The sequence below is a fragment of the Aythya ferina genome (assembly GCF_964211825.1).
Source record: "Aythya ferina genome assembly, chromosome: 8".
NCBI classification, from domain to species: domain Eukaryota; kingdom Metazoa; phylum Chordata; class Aves; order Anseriformes; family Anatidae; genus Aythya; species Aythya ferina.
In genome coordinates, this window is record NC_140304.1 from 3,999,992 (window position 1) to 4,013,609 (window position 13,618).

Sequence of the window (13,618 nt, forward strand, 5' to 3'; positions counted from 1 at the left end):
TACTTTATATGGAAACACAAGTGGTAGCAAATTTATATGTGGTCTGACAAATAAAATAGGCAGAGGTTTAATAAAAATCACACCAGGAAATGAAAGGTTATACTTTCCCTTTGAAATCAAATAAGATTCTAAATCTAGAGGATCTGGTTGGACATTTTTTATGACTTTTCAGCAAACATTTGACCAGACAGAATAAATCTCATTCTCACAGTGTATCACTGAATCAAAGTATTCAAACCTTGGCTAATTTATCTCTGTTTTAATGAATGCCTTTGGTAAAAATACAAATAAATAAATAAAAAACTTTTTAAAAGAGACCTATTTTTTGAACCCAGTGGAAGAGAGTCCAAGCTCAAACAAGTGCAGGGCAGAGCCCCACCAGGGGTGATGCCATTTGTGCCCTGTAGGAGCTAGTCTGAGACTCCTCAAGCTATCTGTCTGCTTAGGAAAAAATGATTCAGTTAGGATGCGCTTTAATGTGCACTTCATGTGCACATTAATGCACTTCATGTGCTTGAATCCCACTGGGATCGATGGAGCTCCATGTGCCCCCGCGATGCCCTGCTCAGACCAGCACAGGAAGGGCCTACCTGCCTGAGGACTGTGCCCGGAGCCTGCAGAACTTGCCACTGCCCACAGCAGCAATCCATTTCTAACCCAGCTTTTCCATAACAGACTACAAGGGACTTTCTTTCTGTCCCACAGCAGATTCTCCACCCTCTCACAGAGTCCTAAATGCCACACACACAAGTCACTTGCCCTGCTGCTGGAATTTCTTGGGCTGCCCAGATACTGGCAGAGCCCTGCACCATCGTCCCACGCAGTAGAAGTGCACTCAGCTACTGCGGAACAGACAGTCTGGGACAGAACTCGGCTGTACGAAAATCTGTGTGGGATTGGGAAAGCAGAGACAAAGAAGGCAGTGAGCCAAAGAGGTGCACGCTAAAACCAACACCGATTTTGACTTACAACGGGAAGAAAGGGAACAAAATGGATCAGTGCTCCCAGAGGAGGCAGCCTGGATTTAGTCTGGTCCTGCAGTAGGGAAGTGGAAACAAGCATTTAAGAGCAGTTCGTTTGTACAGGGCATACTGAACATGCTGAGCAAACTGCCAGGGAGTCAATAAACCTGTGCCTCTGAGACCAGTCCAAAAGGAACTGTAGGGGCACCTGGAGGACAGGGGCATTCAAGGCTGTGAGCGCACGCTGCAGTGGCGTGGGATGCGTGGGACGGGGCAGCCCCTTCCCCGCTCCTCTGCTGTGCTGGCCCAGCCAGCCACCCGGCCTGGGTGCCTGCACCTTGAGTAATGGGCAGACGTCGCCTAATGGGAGTCTGCCAATCTCCACTCGATTTATAATTCAGCAAGCAGAGGAGCTTGATTCTTCTAATTTACATAAAACATACATAAAACTGAAAACCAAATAGCTTCACAGCATATGGGCAAAGCACACAAGAGCCACCAAGGAGAGAAGGAGTGAAAAAGGACACGGTGAAATCATTGTCTAGATTGAGCTTTGGTGAGGTTTTTTGAGCACCTTGCCTGTGCTAAGCTTCTCACGGACAAGCAGGCTCCTGCTGCCAGGCCGTGTGTCAGTGCTGCACCTCGGTCTCACCACTGCACCATCAGCCCCATCAGCCCCACAACCCTGACAAGGGATGGGGTTTCACCACCACACCGTTTCTCTAAGAGAAGAGCAAGACTGGTGAAAACCTGCGGTGACACGGCCAAAAGGCGTCAGTGCACACCCAGCCAGTAACGCTCTCCTCCCCTCTCCTGGTGAACCTCAGGCAAAATGGTGGGAGAGGCCGGGCTGGAAGATGGTGGAGGGGCAGCGCTGTGCCCCAGGCCGCTCCTCCCCTGCTCCCTCTGCAGCGCAGGGTGGGCAGCAAGCACACCACTGTCCCAGAGCAGGGCTGGGCTGGGCTGGTGGCCTTCCCCATGGCATGGCACAACCCTGGTGCTGCCTTCTCTCCTGTGCATCTGAGCCACCACCCTGGGTGCCAGTAATAGCCTCGTGGAGGCTGGCGGAGCTCTGGCTGCCTCACCGAGCTCTGCGCGAATTCAGTCATTTCCAGCGAGCAATATATAAATAGATGCTGTCTCATTATTGATGTACATTGTGCAGACGGTTTAGCTTGGGATGAAGCTCGCCTGCTTTCCTTTTATGGCTGAAAAGCGGGATCCCAGAGCCTTTATCTGAAATCTCCGCACATGTCAATCAAAGCGCACCAGGACGAAGATTTTGCACTCTTAGGTCCTCGTTAAATGGCAGGCACCACTGCAGCCACACAGCTGTGGGAAATGTCCATGGGAAGGAGACGCAGCTCTGTACATGTGTGCACGTGCGTATAAGCACATTTACATACAACCACACCAAAACCAAGCTAAAGCAGAATACTAACATTTGCAGCCTAATTTTTCTATTCCTTTTCAAATCCCAAGACCAGGCTGTAGTCAGGGCTACTCTGACACAAATCTCATTTGACTTTCTTATAAGCCACCGGTTTACGCTAATGGCAGAGCTGGCCTCGTACTTGGAAAAGCAAAGCTCGGGGTGGTGCCAGGCCCAGGCCCTCCCGGCCTGTAACTGCAGCACACTGATACTGCAAGTTAGATCTGATCGTGAACCCTAGCGAAGGCAAGCTATCGATATTTTGGAAAGCCATTCCTCACACTTCTGAGCAGCAAACGGCCCATCACTAAGGAGGCCAAACCCTTGTCAGCATGAGCTGACTTCTATGAAATGAAATACTGACCTTACTGCTAGCTCCGGAGCTAATCTCAGAAGAGAAATTTTATCAGAGAAAGCAGAGCTATTATTCCCAGCCACTCTACAGGGCACTTATTTAAGTTTTGCATCCAATGAATGTGGAATACTCCAAATATAGTGGCATTTGATAAAAGTCAAAGACGAAAACTCCAGCTAAGTATTTTGTGCGGGGCTTTATTTGTTTTGCAGTGCTCAGATTTCACATCACTCCATTCGGGCTCCTTTCCGTTGCTGGAGTTTTCCTCCCTTTGTAGCGGAGAGCCAGAGCTGAGCAAGCAGCACTGATTCACTGCAGCTCCCACAAATGAAAATTAAACATCACTATTTTCAGCCCTAATTGAGGGTCTGTACCGCTCCTACGATCTGTGCTGGTAAGAACATATTTACATACACGTAAAAGACAAGCAGCAAAACACGGAGACCAAAGGGAAAGTGGCTTTGTCTGCTGCTTCTTAGGGTAGGACTCGCAGGTCCTGTTTCATTGAGGGACTTCGTGAATGGTTAAAGGCGAATGCATTTATATCACCGCACACACGACAGTAGCATAATGTCATAGCACAACAAAGGGCTACGCGACATGCACAGTAATAACGAAAGTGATTTTACTGAAACCTCAAAAGTAATCATTCTATTGTCCTTTGTGTAACTCAGACCCATGGAAAACATGCAGGAAAACAGGCCTCTTTCTTAGAGGCAGAAAAATTGTCACCTCTTAAACCAAGGTTTGAGGAAGTTTTCACTGCTCTTCTCTATAGTTCAAGACATTTTGAAAAAAAAATATAAATAGGGAATTACATGATCCTGATGTTTCTAAAGTAAAACACAATGAGAAAAAAAAATCAAAACAAAAACAAACAACTTCTGTTCTCTCTAACCCTTTGCTTGTATCATAAAAAGGAAGGGGGCAGCCAGGTAGAAGAGAAAAAGAAGCAGTGGAACAATGAATAATTTCCCCCCTTTAGTGGTCATTTTTAGCAGCAAAAGCATTAAGACTATAATAACTGTTGCTTCAATAAAACAGCAGGCATTAAATTGCATAATTTTGTATTTTAGAATAATGTTTTTAGCATTTTGGCAGAGAGGTAATAGTGGTCTGTTTTCTTGGAATAACCAGGTAAATTTTCTCTTAAAAATAATTGTTAAAAGTTTATTTTCCAGATAGTATGAAGCATTAATGCATATGCATCAAGCCTCCCTGTTCTTATTATTCCCCACCTATTTAAAAAATAAATAAATAAATCCTACAAAATGCAATAACTACAGTGATGCATTTTTATTTGAATTCTCCATCAACTTCTTGTTAGGAGAATGTGAATACTTGCAAAGCTATTACTCTCAGATAATCTAAAAGAAGTCATATGAAATCTACTTTATGTATGTAAATCCCTCTGTAAGATGCAGTAAGATGCTTCTTTTTTTGGTAACAGGCTGCACAATTAGATGCTGTACAGACCTAGTTCAGAATTTCCCTCATTCTCCAATTAGAGAAGACCAATCCCACAGTGATCACTTTGTCATTGATTTGGAGTGATTTAAAAGCTAGGCTGACCCTGTGAACATTAATAAACTTTGTGATATCACCCTGTCTTAGCAAGAGAACTTCTAACATTCCAAGCAAAGTTATGAATCAGCAGGTTTTAATATATTTTTTAAAAAGCTGAATTATTCCAACATTTCATGCCTAATCTCATAATGTTAAAAGGGTGTACATTACATAAAATCCAGATGAACTGATACAGAACACTATCGTGGCGACGACTGGTGCTGAAGCAAATAAAAGATGAAGACTAGCGCCTCTGAAATACTCTGAGAGGGTAACTTGGTAAGTTTAAGTAGCCCTTCATGGGCCTACCTCTTTATTCCTAATTGCCGTCAAGTACAGGAAAATTTTCTGACCCACTGCAACCCCACAGGAGTGCAGCACAGAAAACAGAGGCCTGAAGGCCTCCAGAGGTGGCTCTCCAGCTGTTGCTGGTGCCTGCACTGTCTTGGCCAAACTCATTTTAAATCTCCTAGTGAAGGGAGTTCCTGGCTGAAGATTGTGCCATTGCTCATCTTACTATTTATTTTATCTATTTGTACATTACTATACACATAATGTATACATTACTACATATTATATTCCTCACTGGCTGTACGTATTGGCTTCCCCAATAGGGACTGTTCCTTGACAGCCATACTACACTTCTTCCCCGCGCCGCCCCTAGGTTCATTTGCACGCACCAGGTTACCTTCCTGCAGACAGGCAGCAGCCTGGAAATCAATGGCAAAACTCCTGCTGACTTCCACATGAGGAGGATTTCAATAACAGGATACTCATTTCTTTTATGACATGGGTACTGTTATGTAACTTCGGCTAGGTATGAATGTATATGTGTATGTGGACATATATATACACACTCACAGACGTAATACTCCTTCCAGCTATATATGCAGGGCTCTTATTTTTCCCACCAGCCAATCCCTCTAGCTTCTGAAACATTTCACCTCATTTTCTGCGGACTCTTTGTAACTAGGTACTGACTTTCCAGAAATCACACCTCCAAACTTGGTGCAGCCGTGGTTTCCACCCGCGTGGCACGCCCTGCCCGCACCACATCCCCAGGCTGCCTCGCGGCTCTGCAGAGCTGCGGCACGGCCACCCTCAGCCAGCGCCTCCAGGCCCCTTCCCCTCGCCTGCCTTAGGAGCCGCTCTGTCCTTCCCTGCCAGACTCTGCCCATCACCTCTAGGAGTTCTGACTTTGGTTTTAGCTTTTAGATGCCTTATTTTTGGCCTGTCATTTAAATTCCTTTTGAGTCATTGTTATTATTGAGCCAACATTTTATAAATAGCTCTATGCATTGCAGGTATATGATAATCATGTCCTTTGATTTTTGTGCAATTTGGTTACGAAATGGTAAGAATAAAAAGAGTGCAAGCATCATGGAATGCCCAGGAAATGTTTCCATAGTTAAAGGTTTGGGGAGACAGATTCAGAATCTGTAAGAATTTATGATTGTTAGTAATGGGTGTTATGGTTTACCTTTACAGCACTAAACGGTGAGGTGTCAGAACAGCTAAGAGGCAATAACTAGGGGTTGTTTTTCAGAAATATAATCGTCTTTTAAAAGGAAAAGAAGAAAAAGCCTTTTTTGTGCATAGACTATTTATTAAAAATAATGCATAAAACTTCAGTTGTATACATTACTTTTAGTGTGATGTAAAGAAATAGAAAAAGGCTAGAGAGCTTATTCTTACAGCTGCAAACTGTGTGTGTATCTGTGTGTACATATAGGCATTATCTGTTTTCAGTTTCTTCAAGAAAACTCTGTGAACCACCTCAACTGACACAAAAGACAATGACCTGAAATGGGAAGAAATCCTACGCTCCCTGCAAAATCAGGTGGGGTCTTGAAAAAGGAAAGCAGAACTCATCCTAGTGAAAGGCGCCTGCAGAACTGCACGTATTATCTGCATGCAATACTGTGTACATTTATTTTGGGGAAATTTGCAGGCAGCGAGAGGAATCACAGCACCAGTCATAAAGACGTGCTGAGCCTTCGCAGCCCCTGCTGAGGTGGGTGGGGGTTTTGCCTCTCCAGGGCTGTACAAGTGGGGCTCTGGACAGCACGCTGCAGCCTCCGGTCAGAGATGCGTACAGTGATACAGATATTCCACTCAGACATATGCATAGGGGCTGCAGCATTTGCAGAAAAAGCACCTGAAATCAAACTGAAGCCCTCATCTCATACCATGGGGCCTTGCTAAGAGGAGCAGCGCTTCCTTCTACACGCGGACCCCAGCAGGGCCACTCCCTTGCCTGCCCAGGGACTCGTGCCTGCAGCTCCTCTCCCCTCTCTGTGGGTGCTGTGGGTGCACTGTGGGATGGCCACGGGGCAGTGCCCACTGTGGGAAGGTTCCAGCGGCCTTGGTCCCCTCACAGAGCAGGGCCATCCGCTGCCAGCAGGGCACAGGCCGCGGCCACCCCGTGCCAGTCAAAATGCAGCCGGGCCTGGCGCGGCCAAGACTTACCTAGGGAGCAGCTGTGTAAAGCGACCCAGAGATATAAATCTTCAGAGGATTATGGCCCTTAAAAATAGGCTAAGTTCAAGTAATTATTTTTGGGCTGATTCTTTATTTAATTTTCTACCAGGATGCAGATTACAAAAACAATTTTAGAACAGATATTTAGTATTCTAAATTAATTAAATACGCACTCACCAAAATAGCTCTTAGCACACAGTTGGTGCTGCCACAAACCTCATTCTAAAATGTCATCTTATAAAATACTCGCACCGGTACAATTGAATACCCCTATTTATAAAGTAATTCTTTATTATGTTGCTCTATAGATTTCTAGTATATTTTTGCCGTTAACAAAATATTGTTAGACTACTAAAGGCAGGGGGCTTTTAGGCTCATTTTTTAGCACACAGGATTCTGGATTTCTAAAAATCAAAAAATAAGAAGTGTAGGGCTATAAACATCCCTTTCGCTAAGGGTCTAATCTTTCCCGCAGTTAAATTGATTGGGGCTTTGCTATGGCATTGAATGGTGGTATCTGGCCCCAAATATTTTGGATTTAACAGGAGCAACCTTGCTTCTCAGAACAGTCCCACAGAAGCTCCACATAGTCAGGGGATCAGGCCCACAGCATAAACAGCCTCTTCTGAGAGGCAAGTTGCTCAGAAACCAATGCTTCTGCCCTTCAATAGCCGTACATGACAGACCCCAGAACCGCTAATGAACCTGAGGAGGGCAATTCTGAGATAATGCCATTGGGAAACGTAATTGGAAGAGCTCCTATGCTACTGAGCATTTAAACAATGTTTTATGATCATTTTGGTGAGCATATCCAGCACTTCTCCGATCAGACCTTACAGTTTCACTCTTTTAAACCCATAACATGACAAATCCCAAAAGATTTTAGAGAAAAGAAAGCTACAATCATCAAAACGTTAATTTTGACAAAGAGTGCATGCATTAAAAATGCATCAACCCTGTCATTAAGGCATTATTCAGCAAAAACAGCTAATCATGCTAAACAGAGAGCAACTATAAGAAACCAGGTATAAAGGAACATTTCGCTAAGCTCGCATTTATGGGTAACAGTCCAGTCTGTACTGCACGAGATACTCAACCAAGCGAAGAGCAAACAAAACCACATCCTTTATGTGATGAAATGGGAACTCCTGATAATACTCTAAGTCATGACTCAAGGGAAAATGTCAACTAAAAGCTCAGATCAGAGGAAGGTTTGTAATACAAACCTGGATGTTTAAAATAGTGTTTCCATCGCTGTTCTTGCAGCACTTGTGAATGCGGATGTGTTACGGTGCTGAACTGACTATGATTTAGCAGCTGATCGTGTCTTTTTAAAGCATAATTTAACATTATTTCTGAGGCTGTTGAACATACTAACTACAAAAAAAAAAAAAATCTGCTTTCAAGTGGTATTAGAGAAACACGGGGATCAGAGTACTAGCATCAAAGATGTGTCTAAAGAATAACAGATCCACACGTCTGCGTAACAATGAGAGCTCCACGCGCTATTGAAGGCAACAGAGTAAGATTCCTTTGGCAGTTGTTTGAAATAATTAAGCAGAACATAGATGGCCTTTCAATTGCTAAGCAAGAGAGAGAGTGAAAGACATTCTCCGTGATCCCGCCTCGCACTCACAACTGAACGATCACCCCACATCTGGCTTGCCCATATTAAAAATCATTCTCATGCTCATCCAAGCTGAGCCTGGGGAAGGATCCGTTCAAAAAGGCTAACTCATCACAGTGCCCTTGGTCTTGCTTTAAAATGGCTTCTGATCTAATCCATGTAAGGCTGAAACGCGGTCTCACACTTGCCATTATGTGGCAACAAGACCTGGGATCATGGGGGTGTGCAGAGAGGTCTTGAGCTGGGAATGGAAAAGCGATCACCCCCTGCTCCTTGCCTTTAGTAGTCATGGAGGTAGGCGAGCAGGGGAAAATGCTATGCCTTGATTTTCCTAAGCACTGCATCCAAAAAACCGGCCAGGCTTTTAATCAAAGCCCATACCCTGCTGCTGATATTGGCGAGAGGGACGGATGCACCTGTTCTGTGTTAAAGCAACGTGCATGGCTGGGACAGTAACAGGAACCAACACTTGTGCTTGCATCTCCCACCTGCAGGTACCTTTGGGGGAGCCCTCAGCCCTTTAAGGGGGGCAGAGCAGCCACCACCTGCGCCCCGGCAGGGAACCAACCCCTCGGCCTTGGCTTCAGCCATGTGCCTCAGCCTGGGGGGCTGCTGCCGGGCAGCCCTTAATTCCGCCCTCACCACGTCGTTACCGGGGGCAAGGATTAGGGAGGGGGCTGCCACCCCCCTCGAAGCAACCGGCCACAACCGGCAGCCCCTCGGCGCCCCCGCAGCCAGGGCAGGGGGCGGAGGAGGGGGCTCGGTGCTCGCCAGCTCCCCCCTCGCACGGCCCGGCTGCTGCGGGCACGGGGCCGCGGCCGCCCCCGCGGAGCCCGGCTGGGGAGGGGGCGGCATCCCAGGCCCCGCCGCCGGCTGCGGGCGGAGCCGCGGCCGCCCCTGCCCCGCGGGCAGCCCCTGTGCCGGGGGGAGGACGGGGGGGGGACCCGGGGGAAGGGGGGGGACCCTCGGCAGGCGGGGCCGGCGGGGCCCCCATCCCCGCCCCTCTCTCCGCGCCGGAGAGGGACGAGGGGCGGCGGGCGCGGCGCGGGCTGGGGGTCCCCGGGAGGGACAGAACCGGCCCCGGTCCCACGGCCCCCCCCCCCAGCCCCCCATACACACACGCACCCACGGGCGGGCACCCCCCCCGCAAGGGACGGGGCGTCCGAGCTCTCCCCCCGCCCGGCAGAGACCCAGACAGAGCGACACATTGCAAAGCGTAGGAAAAGATGGAAAAGGTGCTACCTTGGCAACTAGAGGAGGTTGGGAGCCAGCTGGTGGGCTGGGGGCGGTCGCGCTGCCTGCCTGCCTGCCCGCCGCCGGTACTCTCCTCGACTACGCGTATTCTTAAGCAATAACAACGTAATCCGTATTATCCACCCAAGAATACCCGTCACCGAAGAGAGTCAGAAAGCTGCCGCTGCTGCTGGAAGTGCTGCACCGGGGCAATAAATCCATAACTATAATTCCCCTCTAGCAGAAGGAGAATCCACAAGGGTAGCCGAGCGGTCCCGTCCCATATCCAGCGGGCGCGGTGCCTTCCCGTCCTGCGGAGGCAAAGGAGAGGAGCGGGCGTTTAACACACGCGGACAGTTCCTCTGCGCTCCCGCTGCCTTGCCGGGGCGGGCAGGGTCCTGCAGGCAAGGCGAGAGGGAATCAAAGTAAGGTTGAGTTTACCTGGTGGTTGCCCGGTCTCTTCCTCCGCGCTTCTCCGGCATCCTATTCCCTAGCTGTATGCTCCACCAGTTCTCCCTGGGAGCTCGCGAGGGATGTCACACGCAGCAACAGATCCCTGTAAAAGAGACGCACGGTTAAGCACACAAATATTACAAATCTGTTTGCATAGGTGGGCTCGGAAGAGCTCCGATACGGCAGCAGCCACGCCTGAGAGACTTTTTCGTCTGGGCTTTGCGAACGCGTTTTACGAGTCCTGCCTCACAGTGACTCGCTGCGCTACCGAGAGAGAGGAGGGCGGGCGGGGAGGAAGGAAGGAAAGCGACGGAGAGAAAGGAAAGCCGAGCGAGAGGCAGCGAGGGCTCGGCGCTGAGCAGCGGCGCTCCCCCGCCAGGCCCCGCGCCCCGGGGAGCGCCCAGCCCCGAGGCAGCCGGAGCGCACCGCGGCGCAGAGGACCCGGAGCGGGAATAAAAGAAGTTCTCGCCAAATCGCGCCTGCGGCTCTGCCCGTCACCCGGAGCTGTTCCCTTATCAGCAGCGCTCGTACTTGGGGGAGGCGGAAAGGGGGAAGCTTTGTCTGCTGATCTGCCGCGGCGATAATAAACGTTTATTGTTCGCCAACTAAACAGAAAGGGTCTCTGCAACGTCACGGCACGGCACACTTCGCCTGGCGATCAGGAACTTCTCCGTCTCATTTCCCCCCAGCTCCTAAGGCTAAGGACAGCTCCCGTGCGAGTGTCGGGGGGGGCCGGGAGCCAGCACCGCGCGGCCACAGCTCCCGCACCCCGCAGGGGCGCCCCGCGCTCCCCCGGCCAGCAGGGACTGCGCAGCACGCACAGCGCTCCTCAGCCCTGGCGCTCTGCGACCGACCAGCTTGTTGATTAGATTCCAAATGAAATTAATGCAAGACGCTGGCTTTTACTCCAGATTCCTTCCTCAACACGAGCTCTCGGCTCCCTTGACATATTGCCACTACGCTTCCTCCGAAAAGCCACGAGAAGATTGCATTTGTTTTGTACCACAGGCTCGTGCCTCTTTGAAAGAAAGGAGAAAAACAAAGGGAGAGGAAAAAAAAAAAAAAAAAAAAAACAACATCCACAAACCACACCACTTTGACAGCCACATTACCTTAAATAAAATTAAAAAAAATAATAATCCAACTCTCCTCTATTTTAATCTCCTTTTAGGTGTGATTTCCTATATTCCTCTAACGCAGGAAGCTTTGAAGTTACATTTTAAATGGCAGATAGAAAGTAAATAACAAACACTATAATTTTTCCCCGCTGTGAAATTGAAGGCTGTAACCCCATTAGCCGCCGTTAGAACTGAAATAACTGATGCCGTGGGTTGCCTTCAACTTGAACAAAAGCCGCTTGGAAAAGTAAAACGCACCGAGTCGTGGCGAAAACACGCTACATGGTACACCTAGGCTGGTATTCTCCGAAATTTGGAGGCGCTCCACAAATGCATCGAGAATCAGGCAGAAATCCAAACTTCGCGTTTTTTAAAGCAAAATAAATAAATAATAATAATTAAAAAAATAAAGAGTGCGATTCCCGCAGCAAAGCAAACCCGCGCGGCTCCATCCTCACCCTAGCCCCGTCCCTCCGACACTGCCCTTCCCCTCCCTAAAAAAAATCCCCCCCCCCCCCCCCCCCCCCCATCCCCCTCGCTCCTCCGCCAATTCGGCGCCTTCCGAAACTTCCCCGCGCCCCTGCCCGGCCCCGGCCCGGCCCGGCAGCCGCGGGCCTTCAGCACCGAGCCCCGGACAGCTCCGCACCGGCTCCCAGCCCCGCCGCAGCCCCGCCGCCGCCGCCCCGCTCGCCCCCGGCCCCCCGCGCAGCGCCCACCTCGCACCTCCGCCGCCGCATGCGGGCAGCGCCGGTGGCGGCGCAGCCTCGGCGTTAAATACCTTTGTTCGGCGGCTCCCGAAAGCCATGTTTTATCCGGCGCTGCCGCCCCGCTCCCCCGCCGAAAGAGCCCCCCGAGCCGGAGACCCGGCCCCGGGGAGGCCGAGGAAGGGCCCCCGGGGGCGCCTGCAGCGGCTGTGCCGTGCCCGGGGAGGGGGGGACGGAAGGGAGGGGAACGGGTGGAGGGGATGAAACAATTAAGCTATCAGGAGCGGAGCTCCGAGCAGAGCTCGGGTTTGCCACGAAAAGCAAATTTCAGAGGGGGGGAGGATATCGATCCCAGAGCCCATCCGTCAATAGAGAGGCGCGGTATCTCTCCGTGCGAGAAATTGTTCGGAATTAGGGGGCTCGCGGGTGGGAGGGGGGCATTGGGGGGGGGGGGGGAGAGAGAGAACGCGACAAAAAAAAAAAAAAAAGAAGAAAGAAAGGAGGAAGAAGAAAATATTAATCCCCGCTAAAAGGCAGGCTCTTTTTAAAATCTCTGGAAGCTTGCTCTCTTCGCCACCTACCCGAGTAACCACCAGAAATCCACCTCTATTGAAGTGCTTACCCTTTAAATCCAGGTTTCAAGCAGAACTCCAACTGTGTGTAAAACCAGGGAGTCATCTGATGTGTGATGGGGAACGGGCTCTGGGCAGCAGAAAGCAGCTTTCTCTCCTGGTGCCGGATTACCATGTTAACAAACCCCGGGAAGGGACCCCGGCGCCTCTGGCTGGCCGTGTCTCGTTGCTTTCACACATCGGCGGCTGCTCTTGCTTCCCATGTCCCCGGCGATCGCTTCTCAGCTGAATGTGGGCTTCCAGAAAAGGAGTCGGGGGGGAGAGGAGGAAAAAAAATCGCCTAATGCAATCAAATCGATCTGATCTACACCATCTGTCGCCTGCCACTACACACAAGCGTTAAAATAGGAAAACGGGAGACACTGACAGCTCAGGAAGGTTGTTCTGCAGAGTTCATTTTTAGCAGAGCATAATTGGGTATGGACAGCATACAGTTACCAAAGCTGCTGTTAACCATCCAGTAGAGGATCCCAAACATGCTAATGGTGGATTAATTGAGGAAGATCTGACGTGCAAGCTTCATAGTCTCTTATTCATGACTTCCCAACGGGAAAGGACCAATGCCGTGTGGGACTATGGTAACACAGAGTCAAAGAGCTGCTAAGAAAATGGCTCTGTGTTCATAGCACTTCTCTCTGATAACAAACATATGTCGACCAGAACCGTTTAGCAGGATGGGGGAAATGAAATTTTCTTAGCCGAGGTTAGCAATTCCCATCGCTTGCACTTAAAGACAAGCAAAAAATGGACTGCGGGTCTAAGACGCTTTCGAGTGCTGGTCTCGGGATTCGCAGCTAGTGAAAGCAGACGGCTCCTGCTCAAACGGGGGATTAGACCCCAAATCTCTGACTTCTTACTGTGACCAAAGTGCATCCATAGCAAGTCTCTAAACATGCAGCGCTGCTAATTTCATCAGGAATGACGCAAGGTCGTTTTAATGCCAGGAACCCTTTTGACTTTTTCCAGCGGGAATTGCTTTTGGGCAAGACATTTCCGATCAGTGAAATTTGACATAATCTCAGATAAATATGATCGGGGGGGGGGGGGGGGGGGGA

At 49.5% G+C, this 13,618-nt stretch overlaps 1 long non-coding RNA gene across 3 annotated transcripts in view; it reads right to left on the bottom strand.

Annotated features, from left to right (window-relative positions):
- The window catches only part of LOC311440277, a 42,494-nt gene extending 28,941 nt beyond the window's left edge, over positions 1 to 13,553 (bottom strand). Inside the window, exons 1-3 of one of the 3 annotated variants that reach the window (XR_014695305.1) lie at positions 12,554 to 13,553; positions 10,098 to 10,212; positions 9,666 to 9,967 (exon numbers count right to left, since the gene is read on the bottom strand). This is a non-coding gene — a long non-coding RNA (uncharacterized lncRNA). Of the gene's footprint in view, positions 1 to 9,665; positions 9,968 to 10,097; positions 10,213 to 11,485; positions 11,629 to 12,005; positions 12,084 to 12,553 lie in introns of those variants that run through there. The other 2 variants (XR_014695306.1, XR_014695307.1) reach the window with 2 other exon arrangements.
- Between the last annotated feature and the right edge of the window lie 65 nt (positions 13,554 to 13,618).